At 42.5% G+C, this 25,397-nt stretch overlaps 1 protein-coding gene across 1 annotated transcript in view; it reads right to left on the bottom strand.

The window, feature by feature from the left end:
• The window catches only part of nampt2 (nicotinamide phosphoribosyltransferase 2), a 41,317-nt gene that overhangs the window by 10,910 nt on the left and 5,010 nt on the right, over positions 1-25,397 (bottom strand). The gene's annotated exons all lie outside the window — the stretch shown is intronic.

Raw genomic sequence — 25,397 nt, 5'->3', positions numbered from 1 at the left:
TGTGTAGGTGCTGTTATTATGAAACAGCAACACATTATTTTACAATGTGAAGTATACAAGGTTGAAAGAAAGCAAATGCAGGCTATACTACTGTATAACCATATAACTACAGCATGGAAACAGGCCATCTCGGCCCTTCTAATCCATGCCAAACGCTTACTCTCACCTAGTCCCACCTACCTGCACTCAGCCCATAGTACTAGCTTTGGGGGTTGACCGTTAGCATTTAAAAACTTTACTAAGTTATGGAAGTGACTTTAATTCACAAAATTGTCTTTCATTATTTAAAATCTATAGGGCTTTTTGGGGTTATTTAGCTTTCTGTTGATGAAGAACTCGTAAGGGTTTTATATCCCAACTCTACACCACACTCCAGTCCAGTTGGAGACGATAAGGCACCTTAAGTTGGACTGCCAAAAGCCATTAAAAGTCAGAAGAAGAAAAAGGTTTGGTAGTCACTTGTAAGCCCTACTAGTGATATCATCTAGCATTTGTTTTGTGCTCAGTTCTCAATACAGTTTGATAGCCTGTCTTGATCCTTGCTTTGGATACTCCAGTATTTGGGTCCAAACCATCCTCGCCAAGGACTCTCATCACAGTATGATTGAGTCAACGTGGGCCTAGTGAGCTGTCAGAGTCTCTTTGGCCACTGTAGCCAACCACAAAAGAGGATTTCCAGACAGAACCTGGAGATACACAATCTCCAGGCTGCCACATACCAGCTATCACAAAGAGAATGCCAAAGCTGCTTGGGTGAGGCTGTCGGTCACTCTGCGTAGCCAGCACATCTTCCAACGCCGGAGAGGTTCGACGGAGACCCGTGTTCTTGTCACTGCTTTCTAATTCAATGCTTATTGGTGTTGGAACCCCAGCCATCCTAGTTCCCTTCAGAGCACGGAAAAGTGGCTTTAATGATCTCTCTCCTGGCCAGGCGAGCCCTCGCCTGGGCCACCATGCATTGGGTACGAAAGTTAGAGATTTTGTGCAAATTCAGAGGAATTCATGGCCACCATGACAGAGGTATTTTATCATATGGCTGGCGCAAACAGGACCTCAGACGTTCTGATTAAGCTGCATCGGGGAACTCGCTCAGCAGCTGACCATGCTGTTAAGTTCCAAACTTTGGCGCAAGAGAGCGGTTAGAATGGGGAAGCCTTTGGCACTCTCTACCACCACAGACTCCAGGGCGAACGAAAGGTGCCCTCACCTTGAGAGAACCAACAGCAGACTTAGAGGTCCATCCACCTTGACAATCTGGCGGAGCGTACGAGGGGCTACTTTACAAGGCCGAAGAGGGCTAACCCGAGTCTGGCCTCAACCCAGTGCAGTTCCACACTCCCTGATCTTGGAATATGACCAGCTCATCCCATTGAGCCCATGAAGACCAGTTACACGAGGTTCTCCACCAATGAGAGGTCCCAGCATTGGAATCAAGGCTGCTGCCATTACTGTGGGGAAGCAGGTCCCTGCAGGCTGAATGTCTGAAGCTACAACCACCTGGAGAACTGCTAAAACTGTCCAGTATTGGGAGGACTGTGACGGCAGCAGCCACTACTCCCAATCCCACGGATTCTGGTTTCATGCTGAAGGTGGAGTTCACCTGGGATAGGGACTTGAAGCAGGTGAAGGTTTTTGTGGACTCGGGGGCAGTGGGTTATTTTCCGGACATAGAAACTGCCCATTGGCTTGACATACCACTTCAAGAATTGAGCCACTTCATGCCTGCAACTGTCTTGGACGGCCACCTGCTAGGTTCCATGTGCATTCTTCTTCAGGTGGCTGTCCCTGGCAGAGAGGAATTAGGACTTCGGGAATCAGGAGCTCTTTGCTGTTAAATTAGCATTAGAAGAATGGCATCACAGGAAGAGGAGGCCAAGAACCCTTTTATCCTTCGTGCTGATCACGAGAACCTGACTTATATTTCAGGCAGGCCAGGTGGTCTTTGTTCTTTAACCTCTCTGACATCATCCTGTTCTATCAACCAGGGTCAAAGAACAAGAAGCCAGATGCCTTGACCTGTCAGTTTGATGAAGTGGAATGAGAGGAGCAGCCTATCACCATTTTGCCCCAAGCCAAGATAGTAGTGTGAATTCACTGGGGAATCAATGCTCTTGTCTGCATGGCCCAAGCCCAAGGGAAAATTCTTAGAATGGTCCTCCAGGTCAGCTGTTCAACCCAAGTTCTGTCCGGTTCCAGATACTTCAATGGGGACATTCATCGAGAAGGTATTGGTGGCCCAGGATGACAAAAAGTGGTTCAGCAGTATGTGCAGGCATGCGAGATGTATGCCCAGACAAGGAGCCCCATACCCAACCTCAAGAGCTCCTCCACCCCCTACCTATTCGAGATTGTCCACCGGCGCACGTCTCTATGGACTTTGTCATGGGCTTTCCGCCATCCAAGGGAAAGACTGTCATCTCAGTAATTGTCAATCAGTTTTTGAAATTCTGCAAGTTCATTGCCTTGAAGAAGTGACCATCTGCGGTGGGTGGAGACAGTGAAAGTTGTTCTGGACCAGTTCTTCAGGATCCAAGGATTCCTAGTGGACATTGCCTTCACAATGAGCATCACATTTCTGAATGCTGTTCTGTAAGCTGATTGGTGAACAGCAAGTCTTTCCTCTGGATTTCACCCACAGTGCAACGGCCAGTCAGAGTGGACCAACTATGAATCAGAACGTACCCTGACATGCCTGGCCTCGGCAAGACCCGATAAGTGTTACGACCATTTGATGTGGGCAGAGGTTACAGCATTCACCACATGGCATGCCACTGTTCGAGTGCCAGCTTGGTTATTCTCCATCTCCCTTTCCAGAACAGGAGGCTGAGGCTGGGGTCCCCGTGGCCGAAGATCTCATCCAACACTGCAAGTAGAGATGGAGTAGGATAAGAGAGATTTTTCTGGTCTTTCGCCAGAAGGTGAAAGCCCAGGTCAACTAAAGGAGACTCGCTTTGCAATCTGGGCAACAGGTCTGGCTGTCACTCATGATTTGCCTCCCTGGGTGGAGTCTCAAAAGTTGTTGCCCAAGTTCATTGGACCCTTCAAAGTCCTGAGGAATGTAAACCCAGTGGCTTACACCTTGCAGCTCTCCAAGATCCTAGAGATCAACCCCAACTTCCACATCTCTAAATTACAACCTGTCTGCGCCAGCCCCTTAGCCCTACCACCATCAGCCCCATTGCCGCCTGGGTTTATCAACGGGGAACAGGTCCTCATGATGAGAAGCCTTTTGGACTCACATACCTGAGAAAAGAGGCTGGGTGCCTGAAAGAGACATCTTGGATCTGCTTCTCGTCAGGACTACGATCACCACCTCTCAGAGTTGCCAGGGCCGTCGGGATTCGGCCATAGGGGAGGGAATCCTGTTACAAGACGCTTCCAAAAGTGTCAGCTTCTGGGAATCAGACGCTGGCTGGCGCAGTGTCTTTAAGAGTTCATAACCATCCCATTAATTGGCAATCATGATTTGGGCTCCAAGAATTGAGTATTTAAAGAACACCTGAACTGAGGTGTAAGACCTACCAGTGATATCATCTAAGCGATTGTTTTATGCTCAGTTCTTGATCCAGTTTGATACCATGTCTTGATTCTTGCTTCAGATACTCCAATATATGGGTCCAAACCATCATTATCAAGGACTCTTGCACACTTATAAGTCATTCAGGTAGAATATCTTGAAAGGGAGTTTCCCACAATGGGCTAAATAGAGATAGGTTTTTCAAGAGTGTTCTCCCTGTCTATAAATTCAGAAAATAATTCATTGTTGACAAATGTAGTTGATTTTCATTGTTTTAAAAAACTGCAATTCTCTTCAACATAAATTAACTTAAAAGTACAATGTACCATCTGTCTAATTTGAGCATGTGAATGTCTGAGGGAAGACAGAGCTAGAATTGGTTTGCAGTGCTGACCAGGATCATTGTGTACATTGTGTACGTCAGCATGAATAGCCATATCAAGCTAATGGATGTCATGGAGTAATTTTTCATTATAATCTACTGCTTTTGCAAGAAAGGAGTGTTAGCACAATCATATAAACATGCACATACACAGATTAGACAAGTGGTGGGTGGATAAGATTTGCTGGATCATTCTGTCTCATAATCCCTAATTCCCTTTTCCTGGGGCTATTATATTAAAACAGGCAAGCTTCACCACAGCAAAGAGTTTTATACTGTGATTAATTGAAACTATTTCATATTGAAACACTCGACATACATTTGAATAGCAAAGAGAAAAGCATCATTGTAATGTCAGCTCAGGATTTCCCAAATGCCAATTAATGTTGTCTTGAATTAATGCTTCTGAAGATTTCTCCAACATGGACCACAAGTGACATTGCCAGCAATTTTTAAGTTTATCACTTCTCTTCTCTTTCTAAATGAAAGCAATAATTTTTGACTAACAATTCTAGCTTCTCACAGAGTATCATCTGTGGTCATTCCAGTCGTTTCAGTTATTCATTCTTTCCCTTTTGCGGAATATACTGCCTCTATATCAGAACTGTCTTCTGGAAGTCTCTCCATAGATGCTGCCTGATATACTGAGTGTTTCCTGCATTTTCTGTTTCTGCGGCTGCATTATAACTGACCAGAAATGTTGCTGGCAGCATGCAAGTACAAAACACATTCATGCTTTACACTCCGAGCCAGTCTTTCCACAGACAAATCACCATCACTATTGCGAAGGTAGCATCCATTATATTTTCTTTTACTTCTCTACATTCCCCACACATATTTTCATAAACAGTATTGACCTCTGAAATCCTTGGCCAAGTTCCACAGATAAACCAGTGTAATTGGATCACCTGCTGTGAAATGTACCTTTATAAAATCAATGGATAGTGAATTAAACAGAAATGTGCTCCAGCAGCAATGACCTTTTTTAAATGACATGCTAAATGACTTAATCTGCCTTGTCTTATTTTCCATATTTTTTTCCTGCTGCAGACAATACATTGTTCCTAAAGCTGACGTCAAATAGCTGTCAGTTTCATGGGTTCCAAAATAAAGTGAGATAATTCCCAAACTAACAACATATTTGCACATCACTAATTACAATAGTTACTGGGACTCAGCTGTGAGTAAAACTCAAGTGTGTGGTTAAAAACCTAAGCTTTGTTTCTTGGCTGCCTAGTCTGAAGAGATCAAGATGTAATAGCTCACATACATAATGTATATACAGTACTATATGAAAGCCTTAGGCACCTTAAATTTTTTATATAAATTTTATTTTAGATGTTTTTTGTCTTTTGCATTAATGTGTCAATAGAAAAAAGCAAATTTTAGATTTCTAAACATTGATTCTCTGAAAAATTAAGTGTTACAGAGAATTTTTTGCATTTTGTTAAAGAATATAAATATTAAATAATAGACCACTTTTCAAATAAAAACTTGACTACTGGACATGTATATGATTGGATCAGTGGATGATTAAACAAAGATAACAATCAGGATGTTAATGATTAATGACACGATAAGTTGAATGAACTAAACTGATTAACTGCAACAGTAACGAGTGCAGAAGGAATCAAACTAGGCGAAGGATGACCAAACTAAAAGGTGAGGATGTGGTAGATGTGACAGTTCAACCTTCAAATCACCAAATTCTTTCACCATGGCAAGCGTGAGCATATCAACCAGACACGAGGAAATCTGCAGATGCTGGAAATGCAAGGAACACACACAAAATGCTGGTGGAACACAGCAGGTCAGTCCACATCTATAGGAAGAAGTACAGTCGACGTTTCGGGCCGAGCCCCTTTGTCAGGACAGTCCTGACAAAGGGTCTCGGCCCAAAACGTCGACTGTACTTCTTCCTATGTCAACCAGTATCAGTAAGGTCTCTCCCAATCAGAAATTTCGTGACAGATAGGATGTATTGTTCAAGCTCTTCTGGAGAAACATAAAGAAATGGGCCAGGTTGAGGACCAGAAACACAGTCATCAGTCACAGAAACTGAGTGCCGCAGGGGAGAAATGCTGTTCCTTCTAAATCTGAAGAAGCCCAGCACTGCTATCAGCTCTGAACTCACAGAAACATACTGGAACCCAAGTATGTCTCACTACAGTCCAGAGAAACCTTGTCAGAAGTGATCTTTGTGGAAGAGTTGCTGCCAAAAAGCCATTCCTCTGAAGTGAAACAAAGCCAGGAGATTCACCTAAGCATAAAAACACAAGGACTGGAGCACAAGTGGCGAGTCAAAATTTTAAACTTTTGACTCAAACAGGAGGCAGTCGGCCTATTGAAGAGCTGGAGAGCACTACATGGATGAGCTCCTGCAGCCAACAGTTCAGGTTTCCTGTAGGTTTGGGCTGCATTTCTGCAAATGGAGTTGGTGATCTTGTCCCAACCATGGATTCAGCAGCCAGTAGATACGGCAATTGCGCTTATGAATTTGCATGTGTCAGCTAATTATTTAATTGTGATAGTATTTAACTTCATACTTGTTGTCATAGTGCTTGTTGAGACTTGGACAGAGCACAGCAACATTTTGCTGCCTCTTTGCTTGTCTCCTACCTGACCAATGAATCCCATGGCCAAGGTCAGCTGCTCTCTCTCTGCTGGGTTCATCTTTGTGTGGTAACTTTCTGTTACCAGGTTCGGATATGGCCCAAGTGCGGAGTGAGAGACATTGAAGCAGGTCAATAGTTCACAGACTTTAATACGAACAGTGTTTAAGGGAAAATAAACAATAAACGCTAGGCCAAAGAGGGTCATTAACTAAAACTCTCAAATGGGAAATGGAGCCTATACTGCGGCTGAGAAGAAAATCTAAACATTAAACGAATACCATTAGTCTTCAGAGTCAGTTGACTCAAAAGTCCAATTTCTCAGTGAAGGCCAAAAGCAAACAGGCAGCGAAGCATTGCTGTGTCCAAATCTCGACAAGCACTGCGACGACAGGTATGGAGTTAAATATTATCACAATTAAATAATTAGCTGACACTTGCAAATTCACAAGTGCCATTGCCATATCTACCTCGCTGCCGAATCTGTGGTTGTGACAAATCTGGTCAGAGTTAATGGAACCCCCTGTGCTGAGAAATGCAAGCAGATTCTCAACCATCATGCAATACCATCAGGGAGGTGTCTTATTGGTCCCAACTTCATTCTGCAGCAGAACAATGACCCCAAACACATGGCCAAGGACGTAAAGAAGAGTCTTCAGTAAAAAGAAGATCAAGTTCTGCAGCAGATGGTATGGTCCATAAAGAGCCCTGATTTCAACAATCGTTGAGGGTGCCTGGGATCACCTGGAGAGACAGAAGCAAGCAAGATGGCCCAAGTCTGCAGAAGAACTTGCCACTCCTCCTCAAACCTTACCCTCTCTGAAAACAGTACCCTCCACTCTTTCCGCACCAAATCAAACCTGCAGACTGTTGTAATGTAGGAACTGACATCTACTTTGCAGAGGCCAGAATGTAACTCTCAGATACCTCCTCTTACCTACCTCTTGAAAAGGACCCAACCAGACCGTCAGCAAACTATTTCCAGCAATGTCACTGACCTCATCAACTCTGGAGAAATCTCATTAACTCATAGTTTCCTTACCATGCACTCCTTGCTTCTACCTCCCACCCAACATCCACAAACCTGACTATCTGGGTGGGCCCATTGTTCCTGCCGACTCCTGCTCCACTGAGCTTGTGTCCTCATATCTCAACTTCATTCTATCCCACTTGCTTCAGTCCTTTCCCACCGACATCTCTCATGCTCTCTACCTCCTCAGTAACTTTGAATTTTCTGGCCCTGACTGCCTCACTGTCACCATGGACATACAGTCCTAATAAACTTGTATCTCCCATCAAGAAGACCTTAAAGCTCTCTGCCTCCTTCTCAACAAATAAACCAACCAGCTCCCCTCCACCTCCACTTTCCTCCATCTGGCAGAACTGGTCCTAACCCTCAACAATTTCTCCTTCAGCTCCTCCCACTTTTCTAGACACAAGGGGTAGCCATGGGTACCTGTATGGGTCCCAGCTATGCCTGCCTTTTTGTTGGCTACATAGAACAGTCCATGTTCCAAACCTTGCCTGCTAACACTCCCCAACTCTTCCTCTGCTGCTTTATGTGCCCATGCTGAGCTAATCAATTTTATCAACTTAGCCTCCAACTTCAACCCTGTCATTAAATTTGTTCAGTCCATTTATGACACCTTCCTCCCCTTTCTCAATCTCTCTGTCTCCAACTCTGGAGAGAATCTACTGACTGACATGTTCTATAAACTATCAGTTCTTATGGCTATCTTGACTATACCTCTTCCTGTTGTCCTGTGGGAGGCATGCCTTATTCTGATTGTTGAAAGTCACTTGATCTAATCATGATTAGATTAGAAAGTGCAGCTGCTTTTCCCATTGGTTATGAAGCAATTTGTAAGCTGAAATGTCGTGAAGCGAAGAAGCAATTACCATTAATTTATATGGGAAAATTTTTTGAGTGTTCCCAGACCCAAAAAATAACCTACCAAATCATAGCAAATAGCACATAAAACCTAAAATAACTCAAACATATAGTAAAAACAGGAATGATATGATAAATATACAGCCTATATAATGTAGAAATATTGTAGGTACGGTGTAGTTTCACTTATCAGAATTGGGAAGACAGTGAGCCAAAATCGATTTGGAGAAAAAAATACACACATGCACACACCACTGCCTGCACAAGGCTTTACGGTCATGGTAGTCTTTCTCGGGGTAAACACACGCATAGAGCAGGTGTCTTTTTTCGTAAAAGCGAAAATCCTCTTTGGTTAGCGAAAACAGGTTCTAATGTAGGTCTTTCGTAACAGCGAGCTATCGTAAAGCAAACTTTCAAAAAATGGGGGCCACCTGTACCACATTGCTTCCATATTTAAATCTCTGGGTTTCCCCTGGCAAAAAGATAGCCAGCAGGATGTTTTCTGGCTGTTTGAAGCAATTGTAAGGTATCAGTATAAAATGGTAGTGAGTCTTAAGAATGAATTGGAATATCTCAGTCAGAGCTGTATTATTCTGAAAGAATCACTACAAAGTTTGCTGCAAAGGATACTGCCTAACATTCAGCAGCAGTGGGAATTGGGGGATGGGGTGGCTAGCACATTCACGCCTCATTGTTGGAGGGAGAGTGTCATTCATCCTGCATTCTTCCCTGTAAATAGAGTGTGAATGATTTAAATGTGAAGAATTGTGAGGTATGGTCACACGCATCAGTTTGGTGTGTGCCTGGAATTTACTTTAAGAGACCCTATGATTATGTTCCACCCAATTGTTTTTTCCCCTTCTTAGTTGTTCTCTGAGTGTGTTGCTTCTCTGTGAAAATTGAACTGTCTGTTTTAAGCTTTCGCAGTTTCCATACAAAGTTTTAAAGATGAGTAGAGCCTGGGCTTTGTGTTTTATGTTCTAATCTGTTACTTTGTTTCTTGTGTTTGTTTAGTCAGTTGCTTTGTTTCTTGTTTTCTTAATCTGCTACATGTTTATTGTGTCTTAAAATGTCACATTGTTACTTGTTTCCCCATGCAACTGGTTTTAGGGATGACTTACTTTTCATACTGACCATATGAAATTTGAGTTGAAGTGGCAGAAATTTGGACAATGATGCACCATCAATAACTCTTGGTGACGTGAGTCGAGATAGGCTTTTATTAGCTGGAAGAAAGCACCGTCAGCAGCAAGAGACCACCACACAACATCCTGGAGACTGGGAGGAGCAGTGTCTCCAAGGAGGAGCCACAGGAGCAGTCAGCGGGGTGGGGGGGGGGGCGTGTCCAGACAGGTGTATGTAGTTCACCACAGGCAACTTTATTCCAGATATAAGATGCCTACATTTCAGAGGGAATTGAGCATCAGGGAGCAATTCTAGTAGTTGTGTTGCTTTCGTGTTTTCTAAAAACCCAGTGACTAATCAGGAGCAAGTGCATTTGTATCTCCCTGCATTACAGAATGGCGAAGTGGTGGATGCTAACTTGTAGGAGATCCTGTGATAAAGTCCTGGGGATTGCATTTGAATTTGCACAGCAGACCAACGGGTCAGATTGCTGAATTTATTACATCATGGAAGGGAGGCCACTGATACTGATCCCTTTGACAAGGAAAAAGACTGTTGGGGGAAATTATCTGCTTCTCAAGTTTGGGCATTTTCATTTGGGAGACCAGGGAGGGGATGGTCTATTCCAGCTAACAACCCAAAGTATGGGAACAACCTTAAGGTACTTGAGCCTTAATCGCCCTGGTGGAATCAGTGCTTCAAGGGCTGGTATTTCCCTACACACCCTTTGTTTAATTGGAAAGTCCTGAATTTCAAAAGTGATTTTTGCCACCTGAGAGAGTATTGGTGAGTACAGATACAAACTGCAAGGTGAATAACAAGTGTGATCAGGAACAGTATCTTGAGATGGCTGTGTCTATGCCAAATGGTGTTGTGAAGGTGGGCACTTGTTGGACACTGATTGGCACTTACTGGATATGCAGTTGATACGTGGTGCCATATGTATGCCACCCCAGTGGGCTGGATGAGCATCTTGTCCATGCTGGTCAGTAAGAGGGCTATTCCAAAGGTTTCTAATGATAGTCTTTCTCAGCATGGTGCACCCAAACTGTCCCTCTAAATGGTTTTCTTTACCTTAGGTTACCTGCTCACAAAGGAAGATGGCACTTGCACTGTTATTGGTCAACACTGCTACACCTATATTCCTGACGGGACGGGTAACATCACTTACTTGGCTGATCACATCTGAGAATCAGTGTATAAGATCGAGTAGGGGGTCGGCTCATCAGCTATTACATTCCAGGCTGGGTCTGGTGGGCATTTGGTGTGCAGGGAAGCTGGTGGACTACTATAGTATACTGGGGATGGGGGGTGACTATTGAGTTCACAGCATTGGGCATTGTCCTGTGTTTTAAAAGTAACTTTGGGAGTTCGCAAGAGTCATACAAGTCTGAGGGTTGGATCATCACATTCACAACTTTCAAGGGGTAGAGTGTCTTGGGGGGAGGGGCATGCCTTACTCTGATTGTTGGAAGTTGCTTCTATCATGATTGGTCAGTTTAGAAACTACAGCTGCTTTTCCCGTTGGTTAACTGCCTGGTGTCCAATCTCAAATATCCTGGGTATGGGAGGTTCGTTCACTCTCCTCTTTTGTTTAAGGCAAGCAGTGCACATGACCATTGGGAAGGTATGCTCTGCATGCGCTATTAGCAAAGTATGTTCGTTGAATATTCAGCTTTGTAAGTTTCTGTAGGTTGGAGAACATGAATGTTTGGTTGAATTTTTACTACTTGTAAATAAATGATTAACATACTTATTCACTATCAGTATTTTCTGTCTTATTTGCCATACACACAAACCAGATTCAACATTACACCTGTCTCCTGAAAAAATCCTATTCACTTTTTTCAATTTCTTCATCTCCACTGCAACTGCTACCCGTATGAGGTTTTCCTTTTCAGACCATTAGGGTTGTCATCCATCTTCAAAGAATAAAGCTTTCCTTCCTCCGCCATTGTTGCTGCCCTCATTCGCATCTCATCCATTTACCGGATATCTGCGCTCACCCCACCTTCCCACTGCCTTAACAGTGAGAGTGCTCCTCCAGTCCTTGTCTACCACCCCTTGAGCCTTCACATCGAACACATCATTCTCAAAACTTCTGCCAACTCCAAAGGGATCCTACCACCAAACACATCTGTATCCCCCCCACCCACTCTCTGCTTTCCACAGAGGACACGCCCTCATTGTTTTCTGTGTCCATTTGTCCCCTCCCACTAATCTCCCTCCCGGCACTTACCCCTGAAAGCAGGCAAAGAGTTACATTTGCCCATTCATCTCCTCCCTCACCTCCATTCAGAGCCCAAAGCAGTCCTTCCAGATGATGCAACACTTCACCTGTGAATCTCCCAGAGTTGTCTATTGCATCCAGCCTCCTCTGCATTGGTGAGACTCATTGTAAGTTGGAAGACAGTTTCCTCAAACACCTCCACTCCATCCACTGAAAGCAAAATTTCCCAATGGCCAAGCTTTTCAATTTCAATTCCCATTCCCATTCCAACATGTCCATAAGACCATAAAATATAGGAGCAGAAGTAGACCATTCAGCCCATCAAGTCTGCTCTGCCATTCATTCATGGGCTGATCCAATTCTTCCAGTCATCCCAACTTCCTGCCTTCTGCCCATACCCTTTGATGCCCTGGCTAATCAAGAACCTATGTATTTCTGCCTTAAATGCACCCAATGATTTGGCCTCCACAGCCGTTTGTTGTAATAAATTTCACATATTTACCACCCTCTGATTAAAGTAATTTCTCCACAACTCTGTTCTAAATGGACGTCCTTCAGTCCTGAAATTGTACCGTGCCAGTCCATGGCCTTGTCTTGGGCCACAATGAAACCACCCTCAGAATGGAGGAGTAACACCTTATCTGGGTTGCATCCAACCTGATGGCATGAATATCAATTTCTCCTTCCAGTTAAAAAAATTCCCACCCTCTCCTCTCTTTTTCTGGTCCCCACTTTGGCCTTGTGTCTCTTCTCAACTGCCTATCTTTCCTGGTGCCCCTCCTTCTTCCTTTCCTCCTATGGTCCATTCTCCTCTCCTATTATATTCCTTCCTCTCCAGACTTTACTTTCCCGCCCATCTGGCTTTACCTATCACCTATCCTCCATCACCTCCCCCTACTTTTAATTTGGCATCTTGCCCCATTCCTTCCAGTCCTGAAGAATGGTCTCAGCCTCGAACATTGACTGGTTGTTTATTTCCATGGATGCAGCCTGACCTGCTGAGTTCTTCCAGCATTTTATGGTTGTTGATATGCAGTATATACACATGCACATATATACAGTACTGTGCAAAATTCACAGGCTTTTATAAATAAATTCTGTAAAGCGAAGATGCTTCCAAAAATAACGAAAATAAAAGTTTATAAAAATCAATAAATTTACTATAAAGGGCATTAAACAGCAATGAAATAAATCAAGTCAATATTTGGTGTGACCACTCTTTGCCTTTAGAATTGCATCAATTCTCTTAGGTACACCGTCATGCAGTTTTATAAGAAAATTGGCTGGTAGGTTGCTCTAATCATTTTGGTGAATTTGCCAGTTATTCTGCAGACTTTGGCTGTCTTGTTTGCTTCTGTCCCTCCAGGTAATCCCTTACAACCTCAATCCCTTACAACCTTGAGTTCAGTTTTCTGTGGTGGTCATACCACCTGGAACCATATAAGAAATCTTGGAAGCCTAAGACATTTATAGAGTACTATGTATATACGTATAACACTTCGGGCAAATGGGGCTCATTAGCCCTGGTTGCAGCTTATTTAGGAGAAGGAAAACTCTGTTCTCAAACCTCTGCTGCCTTGTGGCTATATTCACTCATGGGGAAGGATTTGGGGTAAACTCTGGGAAAACATTTTGGAGCTGGAGACCCTAAGGCAGTCCTACATTGAGTTCAAAACTGACTGGAAACTCCTACTGGTGCCAAACTGGATGGTCTCTGCTGTTCCTCTGGATTCATCAGCTATGTAGACGGGGGAACCTACCACAAGGGCAAAAGCTTGCTCTCCATATAGCACTGCCCTTGCTTACATATCACATAGACAACTGGGATGCAACATCTATGGTTGACCCCAACCAATGAAATGCCTTAAATAATGAGTGTGTGTAGGTATGTATACGTGTGTATATATCCACAACACCACCAGTCTTTGTTTTGTCTTCAAACCCACTCATCTACAGTCCCAGCCAGGTCATTAAGACACATCACAAACAACCAAGGTCCCAAGACAGATGCCTGTGGAACACCACAAAACAGAGATCTCCAACTGGAATAAGTTCTTTCAACCACTGCACTCCATCTTCAATGGGCAAGCTAGTTCTGAATCCAAACGGCTAATTCACAATGGGTCCCATGCATTTTGATCTCCTAAGTGAGCCTCCTGTCAAATGCCTTGCTAAAATCCATGTAAACAACATCCACAGCTCTACCTTCATCAATCACCCTCGTCACCTCATCAAAAAACTCCCTCAAGTTAGTAAGACACAATTTTCCCTGCAAAAATTTGCTGGCTCTCTCTAATTAGGTCATGATTTTCCATGAACTCATAAATCCTATCCTTAAGAATTCTTTCCAGCAACTTCACGACCACTGATGTGAGAAACTCTGGTCTATAGTTTCTAGGATTATCCCCGGTTCCCTTCTTGAATAATAGAACAACATTAGCTACTCGCTAGACGTCCAGCATCTTGCCTGTGGCTAGAGAGGAAATGGAAATATTGGTCAAAGCCCCAGCAATTTCTTTGCTTGCCTCTCAGTAATCTGGGGTATCAAGCCCTAGGGACTTACCCACCTTAAAGCTCTATAAGCGACCTGTTACGAAGGATGAACAACTCTGATGGGCAGAAGGGTGCAGAGTGGCCCATGCCACCCCCCCCCCCTTGGAGAATCGCAAATAGCTACTATTTCGATGCTGCTAACAAGGATGTAAGAGAGACAAAAGGAAATCTGCCAGGGCAGTTGTTATTGATAACAGCTCATGTAAGAGAATGAGAGAGAGACACACAGCTAAAAGGTACACAAGATGGAACGTCTCCTACTGACAAAAGAGGAGATTTACTGTTATTGTCATTTGGAGAAGGATTGTTTACTTGGTACTGTTCTATTCATTGAAATCCCTCAGGGGACAGCCAGAGTGGGCTGGTTTGATGGGTTAAGTCATTCAAACCTGATTGACACCGGAGACCCCGTGAGTGGGGATAAAAGTGAGGTCTGGGGTGACTCCCCTCAGACGCACCAGGAGAAATGCTAGTGAGCAGCAGAAACCCACGAGACAGTGTGGGACATCGGAGACCAAACGAAGGGTCAGTAACTTTTAACACAGTGTTTATAGCGAGACCGGTGGGGGCTTGTGTGTGTCTCCACCCTTGCCTGGGTGACGAGTTCACCACAGAAGAACGGTCTAGCTAAAGGACGGAGGGTTCACACTTGAATGGCCACAACAATGACACGTTGATGGATCGAAATCGTAAAGGAAGGTTGGCAAAGACCATAGCTGTTACTGTTTGCGTGCTCTCTTTCTCTAGTCTCTCTCTCTCTCTCCAACAATTGCAACACATCGACCGACAACTACCGCAGCCTGCATGAATTGAACTGAACTTTATATTTCTATCTGACAATTCATTATCCCCTAGACAATGATAGAGCTTGTTTTATTATTGATTATTATTATACCCACACTTTTAGGTTTAGTATTGCTAACGTGTATTATCTGTACATTTGCATTGATATTGATTTGTATATTTTTACTAATAAACATTGTTGAAAATAGTACCACCAGACTCCAACAGACACTTCTATCTTTGCTGGTAAGACACCCAGTTACGGGGTACGTAATAGACCTAACTCTGCCTCCGCCTTTACCTTGAAATGCCCTACCATATAAATATGCTCAGCACTGATCACCCTATCTTCCATGCCCTTCTCCTTAGTAAATACTGATGTAAAATATTCATTAAAGACCTCACCCACATCCTCCTTTATTCTTGAGTGGTCCTACCCTCTCCCTAATTAGCCTCTTTCTCTTAATGTATTTATAGAATGCCCTAGGACTCTCTTTAATCCTGTTTGCCTTTAATTGCCCTTCCTGGCTTTCTTAATTCCCTTCTTGAGTTCTTTTTCTGGCTTCCTTATGATCCTCAAGGACTCTTTGATTCTTGCTTCCGAAGCTTTATATACTTCTCCTTTTTCTTCTTGATAAATACACCATCTCTTTCATCATCCAACGTTCTTTTACCTTGCCATCCTTGTCCTTCCTTCTTAATGGAACTGTATTATGTACGATTGGTCTTTACATATCCTCCACATATCAGATGTGGACTTGTCCGAAAACAGTTGTTCCCAATTAACCCTCCCTAGTGCTCTCAGGGTAACTGGGTGGAGATACGTCTCTACCAAAGGAGTTGTAAGGTGCTCCTTCCCTTTGCTAGCCTGCAAAGGTTTGCACCTTTGTGAAAGGTGTACCAACTAGCTAGAACTACCCCCCCCCCCCAAAAAAATCAGGTTCACGTGAAGCCATGGGAGCATGTAATGGATGGTCTTATGAACATCTGGTGCAAATCATAAATCCTAGTTATGCAACCACTGATGTCAGGCATACAATCCCTGAAAACTATTGATAATTGCTGGGATTACCCACCTTGTAAAAACACTGCCCAGAAGACAAACAATGACAAACTACTTCCATAGAAAAATTTGCCAAGAACAATCATGGTCATGGAAAGACCATGATCACCCATGTCATATGTCATGGCACATAATGAACAAACAAATATGCTTCTTGTGATTTTTGTTTCTGGTAATTATCGCACCTCTGATTCCTTCTAGTTATCACTATTAGTCCCCTACTTGCTCACTCAGTCAGAAGTTTTTCAGCTTGCCAGTCTCATTACCTAACTCTGTGTCCAAAACAGCCCCTCTTCTTGTTGAACTATTTACACATTGGGCAATCTACATTTTAGGAGCAGTTTGAGGTTGAGCCCACTAGGGGATCAGCAATTCTTGAGTCACTGGTGTGAAATGAACCTAATATGATTAGGGAGCTTAAGGTAAAGGATCCTTAGGAAACAGTGATCATAATAAGATAGAATTCATGCTGCAATTTGAAAAGGAGAAGCTAGAATAAGATGTATCAGTACTACAGTGGAGTAAAGAGAATTACAGAAGCCATGAGAGAGGAGCTGGCCAAAAGTGATTGGAAGGGGACACAAACAGGAAGAGCAGCAGAGTAGCAATGATTGGAGTTTCTGGAAGTAATTTGGAAGAGAACATGTTTTAAAGGCAGGATGACACAACTGTGGCAGACAAGGGAAGTCAAAGCCGACATAAAAGCAAATGAGTGCATATAATATAACAAAAATTCCTGGGAAGTTAGAGGATTGGGAAATATTTAAACACCAATAGAAAGGAACTAATGAAACCATAATGGGGAGAGGAAGAAATGAAATATGAAGATAAACTAGCCCATAATATCAAAAATGATACCAAAATTTCTTTCAGATATACAAGGAGTTAAGGAGAGGCAGAGTAGATATTGAATCGCTGGGAAATGACGGTGGAGAGATAGTAAAGGGGGATAAGGAAATGACAGACAAATGAAATAAGTATTTTCACTGGTCTTCACTGTGGAAGGCACTGGTTCTATGCCGGATGTTCAAGAGTGTCAAGGGGCAGAAGTGAGTGCAGTTTCTATTACTATGGAGATGATGCTTGGGAAATTGAAAGGTCTGAAGGTAGGTAAGGCACCGGTACCTGATGTACTACACCCCAGGGTTCTAAAAGCGGCAGGTGAAGAGATTGTGGAAGTATTGGTAATGATCTTTCAAGAAACATTAGATCCTGGCAAGGTTCCAGAGGACTGGAAAATTGTAAGTGTCATTCCAGTTTTCAAGAAAGGCGAGAGGCAGAAGGAAGGAAATTATAGGCCAGTTAGTCTGACCTCAGTGGGTGGGAAGATGTTGGAGTCGGTTGTTAAGGATGTAGTTTCATGGTACTTGAGGGCATATGACAAAATAGGCCAAAGTGAGTATGGTTTCCTCAAGGGAAAATCTTGCCTGAAAAATCTGGAATTCTTTGAAGAAATAACAAGCAGGATAGACCAAAAGAGAATCAGTTGATGATGTGTACTTGAATTTTCAGAAGACCTTTGACAAGGTGCCACACATGAGGCTGCTTAACAAGAGCCCGTGGTATTACAGGAAAGTTATTAGCATGGATAGAGCATTGGCTGATTAGCAGCAAGCAAAGAGTGGGAATAAGGGAAACCTTTTCTGCTTGGCTGCTGGTGACCAGTGGTGTTCCACAGAGGTCTATGTTGGAACCACTTCTTTTACATTGTATGCCAATGATTTGCATGATGAAAATGATGGCTTTGAGGTTGAGTTTGTGGATGATATGAGGATAGGTGGAAGGGCAGGTAGTGTTAAGGAAGCAGAAAGGCTGCTGAAGGACTTAGGCAGATTAGGAGAACGAGCAAAGAAGTGGAAGATGGAATACAATGTCAGGATATGTATGGTCATGTACTTCGGTGGAAGGGAAAAAAAGCAAAAGCTATTTTCAAAACAGAGAAAAAATTCAAAATTCCAAGGTGCAAAGGTATTTGGGAGTCCTCATGCATGATTCCCTAAAGGTTAATTTTCAGTTAAATCGCTGGTGAGGAAGGTGTTAACAGTCATTTCAAGAGGACTGGTATATAACAGCAACAATGTAATGCAGATGCTGTATAAGGCACTGCTGAGGCATCTATTGTGATCACTTTTGGGTGCTTTATTTAAGAAAGGATGTGCTGACATTGGAGTGGATTCAGAGGGGGTTCACGAGAATGATTCCAGGAATGAAAGGGTTATCATATGAGCAACAATTGAAATCTCTGAGCTTGTACCCATTGGAATTTAGAAGAATAAGGAGGGATCTCATTGAAGCCTATTGAATGTTGAAAAGCCTAGATAGAGAGGTATAAAGAGGATGTTTCCTTTGGTGATGGAGTATAGACTGGGGGCTCATCCTCAAAATAGAGGAACATCCAGTCAAAACAGAGATGAGAAGCAATTTCTTTAGCCAGAGGGTGGTGAATTTGTGGAATTCATTGCCACAGGTGGCTGTGGAGGCCAGGTCACTGGGTGCATTTAAGATGGATGTTGATAGGCTTTTGATTAGTTATGGCATTAAAGGTTATAGGGAGAAGGCAGGAGAATTGAGGATTGAGAGGGAAATGGATCAGCCATGATGAGATGGTGGAGTAGACTCAATGGGCCGAATGGCCAAATTCTGCTTCTGTTTTATCATCTTATGTTGATGTAAGAAATCCTCCTGGGTGCACCAAACAAATTCTGCACCATCTAAGTCTCTTGCTCTCAGAAGGTCCCGGTTCATATTAGGGAAGTTGAAGTCCCCCATGACAACAACCCTATTATTTTTACACCTTTCCTTCACCTGCATGCATATCTATTCCTCAATGCCAATCTCATCAGAGTGATTGCTCCCTTCTTATTTTTGAGTTCTACCCATATGGGCTCAGTGGATGAGTCTTCCATTACATCCCTTCTGAGTGCAGCTGTCTGATTAGTAGTACAGCTCTCCCACCTCTTCTAACTCCCCCAATCATTTAACAGATATCATGCAGAAACAATATGTGCCAAGGATTGGCAGATAGAGTTCAATCCAGGCAGTTTGGGAGGTCAAAGTTAAGGGGAAAGTATACAATTAATGGCAGCACCATTATCATCACTGATGTACGGACGGATCTTGGAGTTGAAGTCCACATCTCCCTGAAAGACAAAATAGAGGGAGTGGTAAGGAAAGAACAAAGAACAATAAAGCACAATACAGGCTCTTCGGCCCATAATGTTGTGCCGACCCTTAAACCCTGCCTCCCATATAACCCTCCACCTGACTAGTAGTCTTTTAAATTTCACTAGTGTATCTGCCTCCACCACTGACTCAGACAGTGCATTTCACGCACCAACCACCCTCTGAGTAAAAAACCTTCCTCTAATATCCCCCTTGAACTTTCCTCCCCTTACCTTAAAGCCATGTCCTCTTGTACTGAGCAGTGGTGCTCTGGGGAAGAGGCACTGGCTGTCCACTCTATCTATTCCTCTTAACATCTTGTACACCTCTGTCATGTCTCCTCTCATCCTCCATCTCTCCAGAGAGTAAAGCCCTAGCTCCCTTAATCTCTGATCATAATGCATACTCTCTAAACCAGGCAGCATCCTGGTGAATCTCCTCTGTACCCTTTCCAATGCTTCCACATCCTTCCTATAGTGAGGCGACCAGAACTGGACACAGTACTCCAAGTGTGGCCTAACCAGAGTTTTATAGAGTGTGCGGCCTGCTTGCTTTCACCATTGGAGCAAGGGAATTCTGAATGCATTGTAAGCAGAAGAGAAAGTATTATTGTTTCAGTTAACTAGAAGTGGATATTACATTGTTTTTACTAAGTATCATTGCACAAGTCCAGTATAAGTAGTAAGATTGCCTTGCCGATTCCTGAAGCAAATCTCTTAAAAGGCTCCCCAGTGTGAACTGGCAGCCTACGATCAGTGTCCTTGATAAACTAAGAAAATAGCCAGTTGATTAGCTATTATATATGCTCTACTCTCACCAAACTTACATGTTAATTCCACACATGAAGTCAAATATTAGTAGAAATGTACACAATTTCAACCAAGAAATTGTGTCAGGAATTATTAAAATGTTTTTCATGACTTTTACTGTAACACTACCAGTACTTACCTGAATTGAAGTTTGATAAGCACACAGTAAAAAAAACCTGACATATCACTTATTAGTTTTCCAGATTTTAGGCCAGTGCCGACAAAAGATAAATCTCCAAGGACAATGTGTCAAAACGCGACAATCTTCTAGAAAACAAATTTACTAACTGTTGAAATTGTGGTTAGAATTGTTCTACTTGGCTCAAAAAAGAAAACATTGGAACTTTCTCAGCAGGCTTGGAAGCATGTGTGGGGATAGAAACAGAATGTTTTGGTCCATGTCTTTCAAATAGATCTGGGAATGTGAGAAATCAAGTGTGTTTTAAATTCAGCTTGTAGGAGGAGGTGGGATGTTGAGAACAAAAGGACTGTCTGTGATAGAGTAGAACCCAAACTTTCAAAAATACAGAATGCAAATACTCAGCAGTTCAAACACCATCTGTGAAAAGAAAAACAATTAATGTTTCAAGCAAAAGACTCTTTATATTCAATTCCATCCTCAAAGGTATTCAATTGGAAATGTTAACCTTTCTTTCTCTTTGCACAATGCATTCTGAGCTGCTGAGTATTTCCAACATTTTCTGTTTTCATCTATGAATTACAGTAGCCCGCAGATTTTTTTGATTTTCATTTGCTAAGACCAGGATGGCTCAGGTGAGATAAATGCTGATGAAACAGATCAACTCCTGCCTGAAAAGTGACTTAGATCCACTCCAGTTTGTCTTCTGACACAACAGGTCCACAGCAGATGCCATCTCACTGGCTCTTCACTCAATCCTGCAACATCTGGTCAGCAAAGATGCACACATCAGGATTCTCCTTATTGACTACAGCTTGGTATTCAAAACTATCATCCTCTCAAAACTAAACAATAAGCTTCAAGACCTTGTCAACAATACCTCCTCATGCAATTCAATCCTAGATTTCCTCACCTGCAGATGCCAGTCAGTTTGGATGCCAACATCTTCTCCACAGTCTCCATCAGCACAAGGTGTGATGCTTTTGTGCTTAGCCCCCCGCTCTATTCGCTTCACACTTATGACTGTGTGGTTAAGCACAACTCCAATGCCATATTTAAGGATTACACGACCGTGGTGGGTCTCATCAGCAAGGACGACGAGTCAGCTTACAGAGAGGAGGTGCAGTGGCTAACGGACTGGTGCAGAGCCAACAACCTGTATCTGAATGTGAACAAAGCAAAAGAGATGGTTGCTGACTTCAGGAGGGCATGGAGCGACCACTCCCCGCTGAACATCGATGGCTCCTCGGTAGAGATCGTTAAGAGCACCAAATTTCTTGGTGTTCACCTGGCAGAGGATCTCACCTGATCCCTCAACACCAGCCCCATAGCAAAGAAAGCCCAGTAGCATCTCTACTTTCTGCGAAGGCTGACGAAAGTCGATCTCCCACCCACCCCCCCCCCCATCCTCATCATATTCTACGGGGATTGTATTGAGAGCTGAGCAGCTGTATCACTGCCTGGTTCAGAAATTGCACCATCTCGGATCACAAGACCTTGCAGCGGATAGTGAGGTCAGCTGAGAAGATCATCAGGGTCTCTCTTCCCGCCATTACAGACATTTACACTACACACTGCATCCACAAAGCAAACAGCATTATGAAGGACCCCACGCACCCCTCATACAAACTCTTCTCCTCCTGCCGTCTGGGAAAAGGCACCGTAGCATTCGAACTCTCATGACCAGACTATGTAACAGTTTCTTCTCCCAAGCTATCAGACTCCTCAATACCCAGAGGCTGGACTGACACCTTACTGCTCAATTGTCTTGTTTATTATGTATTGTAATGCCTGCACCATTTTGTGCACTTTATGTGGTCATGGGTAGGTCTGTAGTCTAGTGTAGTTTTTTTCTGTGTTGTTTTTTACGTAGTTCAGTCTAGTTTTTGTACTGTGTCATGTAACACCATGGTCCTGAAAAAACATTGTCTCATTTTTACTATGTACTGTACCAGCAGTTATGGCCAAAATAACAATAAAAATGACTTGACCTTAAATTTGCTGATGACATCACTGTCATATTACGAATCAAAGGTGGTGACAAATCAGCATGTAGGAGGAAGACTGAAAATCTGACTGAATATTGCCACAACAACAACCTCTCACACAATGTCAGTAAGACCAAGGAGCCAATTATTGACTTCAGGAGGAAAATCAAGAGGTCCATGAGCCAGTCCTCAATGGGGGATCAGAGGTGGAGAGGGTCAGCAACTTTAAATTCCTTGGTGTTATCATTTCAGAAGACCTGTCCTGGTGCCCAGCAGTAAGTACCATTATCAAAAAAGCAGGACAGCTCCTCTACTTCCTTACATGTTTACGCAATTTTGGCATGGCATCTATAACCTTGACTGGCTGCGTCACTGCCTAGCAGCAAATATCAATGTCCTTGAATGGAAAGTCCTACAAAAAAGTAGTGGATAAGGTCCAGTCCATCACAAGTAAAGCCATCACCACCATTGAGAACATCTACATGGAGTGTTGTTGCAGCATCCATTATCAGGGTCGTCCATCACCCACGTCATGCTTTCTTCTCGCTGTTGCCATCAGAAGGAGGGTGCAGGAGCTTCAGGACTCACCCCAGCAGATTCAGGAACAGTTGTTACAACTCAACTATCCGGCTCCTAAACCAGAGGGAAAACTTCACTCACCCCATCACTAAAACTCTTCCCACAACCTATGGACTCACTTTCAAGGACTCTTCACCCCATATTCTCACTATTTATTGCTTGTTTACTTATTATTATTATTATTATTATTATTATTTCCTTTTTTCTTTATTTTGTATTTGCACACTGGTTGCCCACCTGTTTTGGTCTCGTCTTTCATTCAGTCTATTATGGTTATTGGATTTATTGAGTATGCCCACAAGAAAATGAATCTTAGGGTTGTATATGATGATATATATGTACTTTGATAATAAATTTACTTTCAACTTACAAGTGCTTCGGTGCAGTTTAAGAAGGGTGGAGAATGCTTGTTAATCACAGCTATGATTAGTAAGTAATCCTATAGATAGTTCAGTCATGATTAGAAAGAATTGACCACTCTTTCTATGACAACACCAGTAGTATGTCTAATCTCTAGTAATTTATTCTGTACCCTAGCAAAGACATACCCTTTTTTCTCTCCAATTATTCCACTCTGCTCTACTCCACCCCACCTGCACTTTGCACTCTGATGTTTCCTGTTCTCCTGAAAAATTATCATCCAGAACAGTTGTTCCTGCTTCTTAACATTTTCTGCTTGAACTGCTGTGTATCTGCAGCATTATCTGATTTGAGAACAGGAGAGCAGTTCACTTTGATTTTTGAAGTAAAGTTTCCAGCATTTTTACTGGAATACATGTTGATTTTAGGGCAGTAAATTACAAAATTGACATACCGAAAGAAATGCGGAATAAGCAGAGAGCTACTTCAACAACAAGCAATCAAATTTTCCTTTGTGTTGCTACTTTTGAGATAAAAGAGTAAGAAATGGAAGATGTTCCAACCTCAAGCATAAAAGCCAAATCATGAAAAGATTATTCTGGAACAATCTATCCTTGAAAAAGTAAGAATTTATAGAAAGCAAAGGGAACATCTACATAAGGAAATGTTTCAGGACACTGATTGCCAGTACAGTATCAGAATCAGAATCAGGTTTATTATCACCGGCATGTCACGTGAAATTTGTTAACTTAGCAGCAGCAGTTCAATGCAATACATAATCTAGCAGAGAGAAAAAAGAATAAAAGAAAAATAATAATAAAAAGCAAATAAATCAATTACATATATTGAATAGATATTAAAAAAACATGCAAAAACAGAAGTACTGTATATTAAAAAAATGAGTTAGTGTCCAAAGATTTAATGTCCATTTAGGAATTGGATGGCAGAGGAGAAGAAGCAGTTCTTGAACCACTGACTGTGTTCCTTTAGGCTTCCATACCTCCTACCTGATGGTAACAGTGAGAAAAGGGCATGCCCTGGGTGCTGGAGGTCTTTAATAATGGACGCTGCCTTTCTGAGACACTGCTCCCTAAAGATGTCCTGGGTACTTTGTAGGCTAGTGCCCAAGATGGAGCTGATTATATTTACAATGTTCTGCAGCTTCCTTTGGTCCTGTGCAGTAGCCCCTCCATACCAGACAGTGAAGCAGCCTGTCAGAATGTTCTCTACGGTACAACTATAGAAGTTTTTGAGCGTATTTGTTGATGTGCCAAATCTCTTCAAATTCCTAATATAGTCGCTGTCTTGCCTTCTTTATAACTACATTGATATGGTGGGACCAGGTTAGATCCTCAGAGATCTTGACACCCAGGAACTTGAAGCTGCTCATTGTCTCGTCTGATCCCTCTGTGAGGATTGGTATGTGTTCCTTCATCTTACCCTTCCTGAAGTCCACAATCAGCTCTTTCATCTTACTGACATTGAGTGCCAGGTTGTTGCTGTGGCACCACTCCACTAGCTGGCATATCTCACTCCTGAATGCCCTCTCGTCACCACCTGAGATTCTACCAACAATGGTTGTATTCTCGGCAAATTTATAGATGGTATTTGAGCTATGCCTAGCCAAGCATATACAAAGCAAAATTTCCCTCCATAGATTTAAAATAAAGGGAAAGTTATCACTGTGGACTCACTTTCAGGGACCGTGGTTCATGTTCTATACGTTATTTGGTTCTGTTTTTATTGTTTGTACAATTTGTTCTTTTTTTCACAATTGGATGTTTGAGGGTTTGTGGTTTGGGGTTTTTCATGGATTCTGTTGGGATTCTTTGCTTTATGGCTGCCTGCAAAAAGATGGATTTCAAGGTTGTGTATGGCATACTTACTTTGATAATAAATGAACTTTGAACTTTCCTGAAAAAAATGATTTTCTGATATTTTATATATTTATGCTCATTAATACTGTGTCTGCAGAGTAGACAAAAATCACTCTTCAACTGTAAACACTGCATATCATTTCAAATAATATACACACTGGAACTTTCTATCATTGAGCTATATTTCTGATTTGCATAAAAAAGCCTGTAATCCCCATGATTACGGAGAAGTTGTAAAATTATTTTCTTACACATGCCGAAACTTCAAAGTGCTGAAATGCAACCAACTGAATGAATAATTAAACAAAAATGTTTTCATTTGACTTT

Source organism: Hypanus sabinus, chromosome 19 (genome assembly GCF_030144855.1).
Source record: "Hypanus sabinus isolate sHypSab1 chromosome 19, sHypSab1.hap1, whole genome shotgun sequence".
Classification (NCBI taxonomy): Eukaryota; Metazoa; Chordata; class Chondrichthyes; order Myliobatiformes; family Dasyatidae; genus Hypanus; species Hypanus sabinus.
The sequence above is the reverse complement of the archived record's forward strand: the minus strand, read 5'-3'. Positions and strand labels throughout refer to the sequence as shown.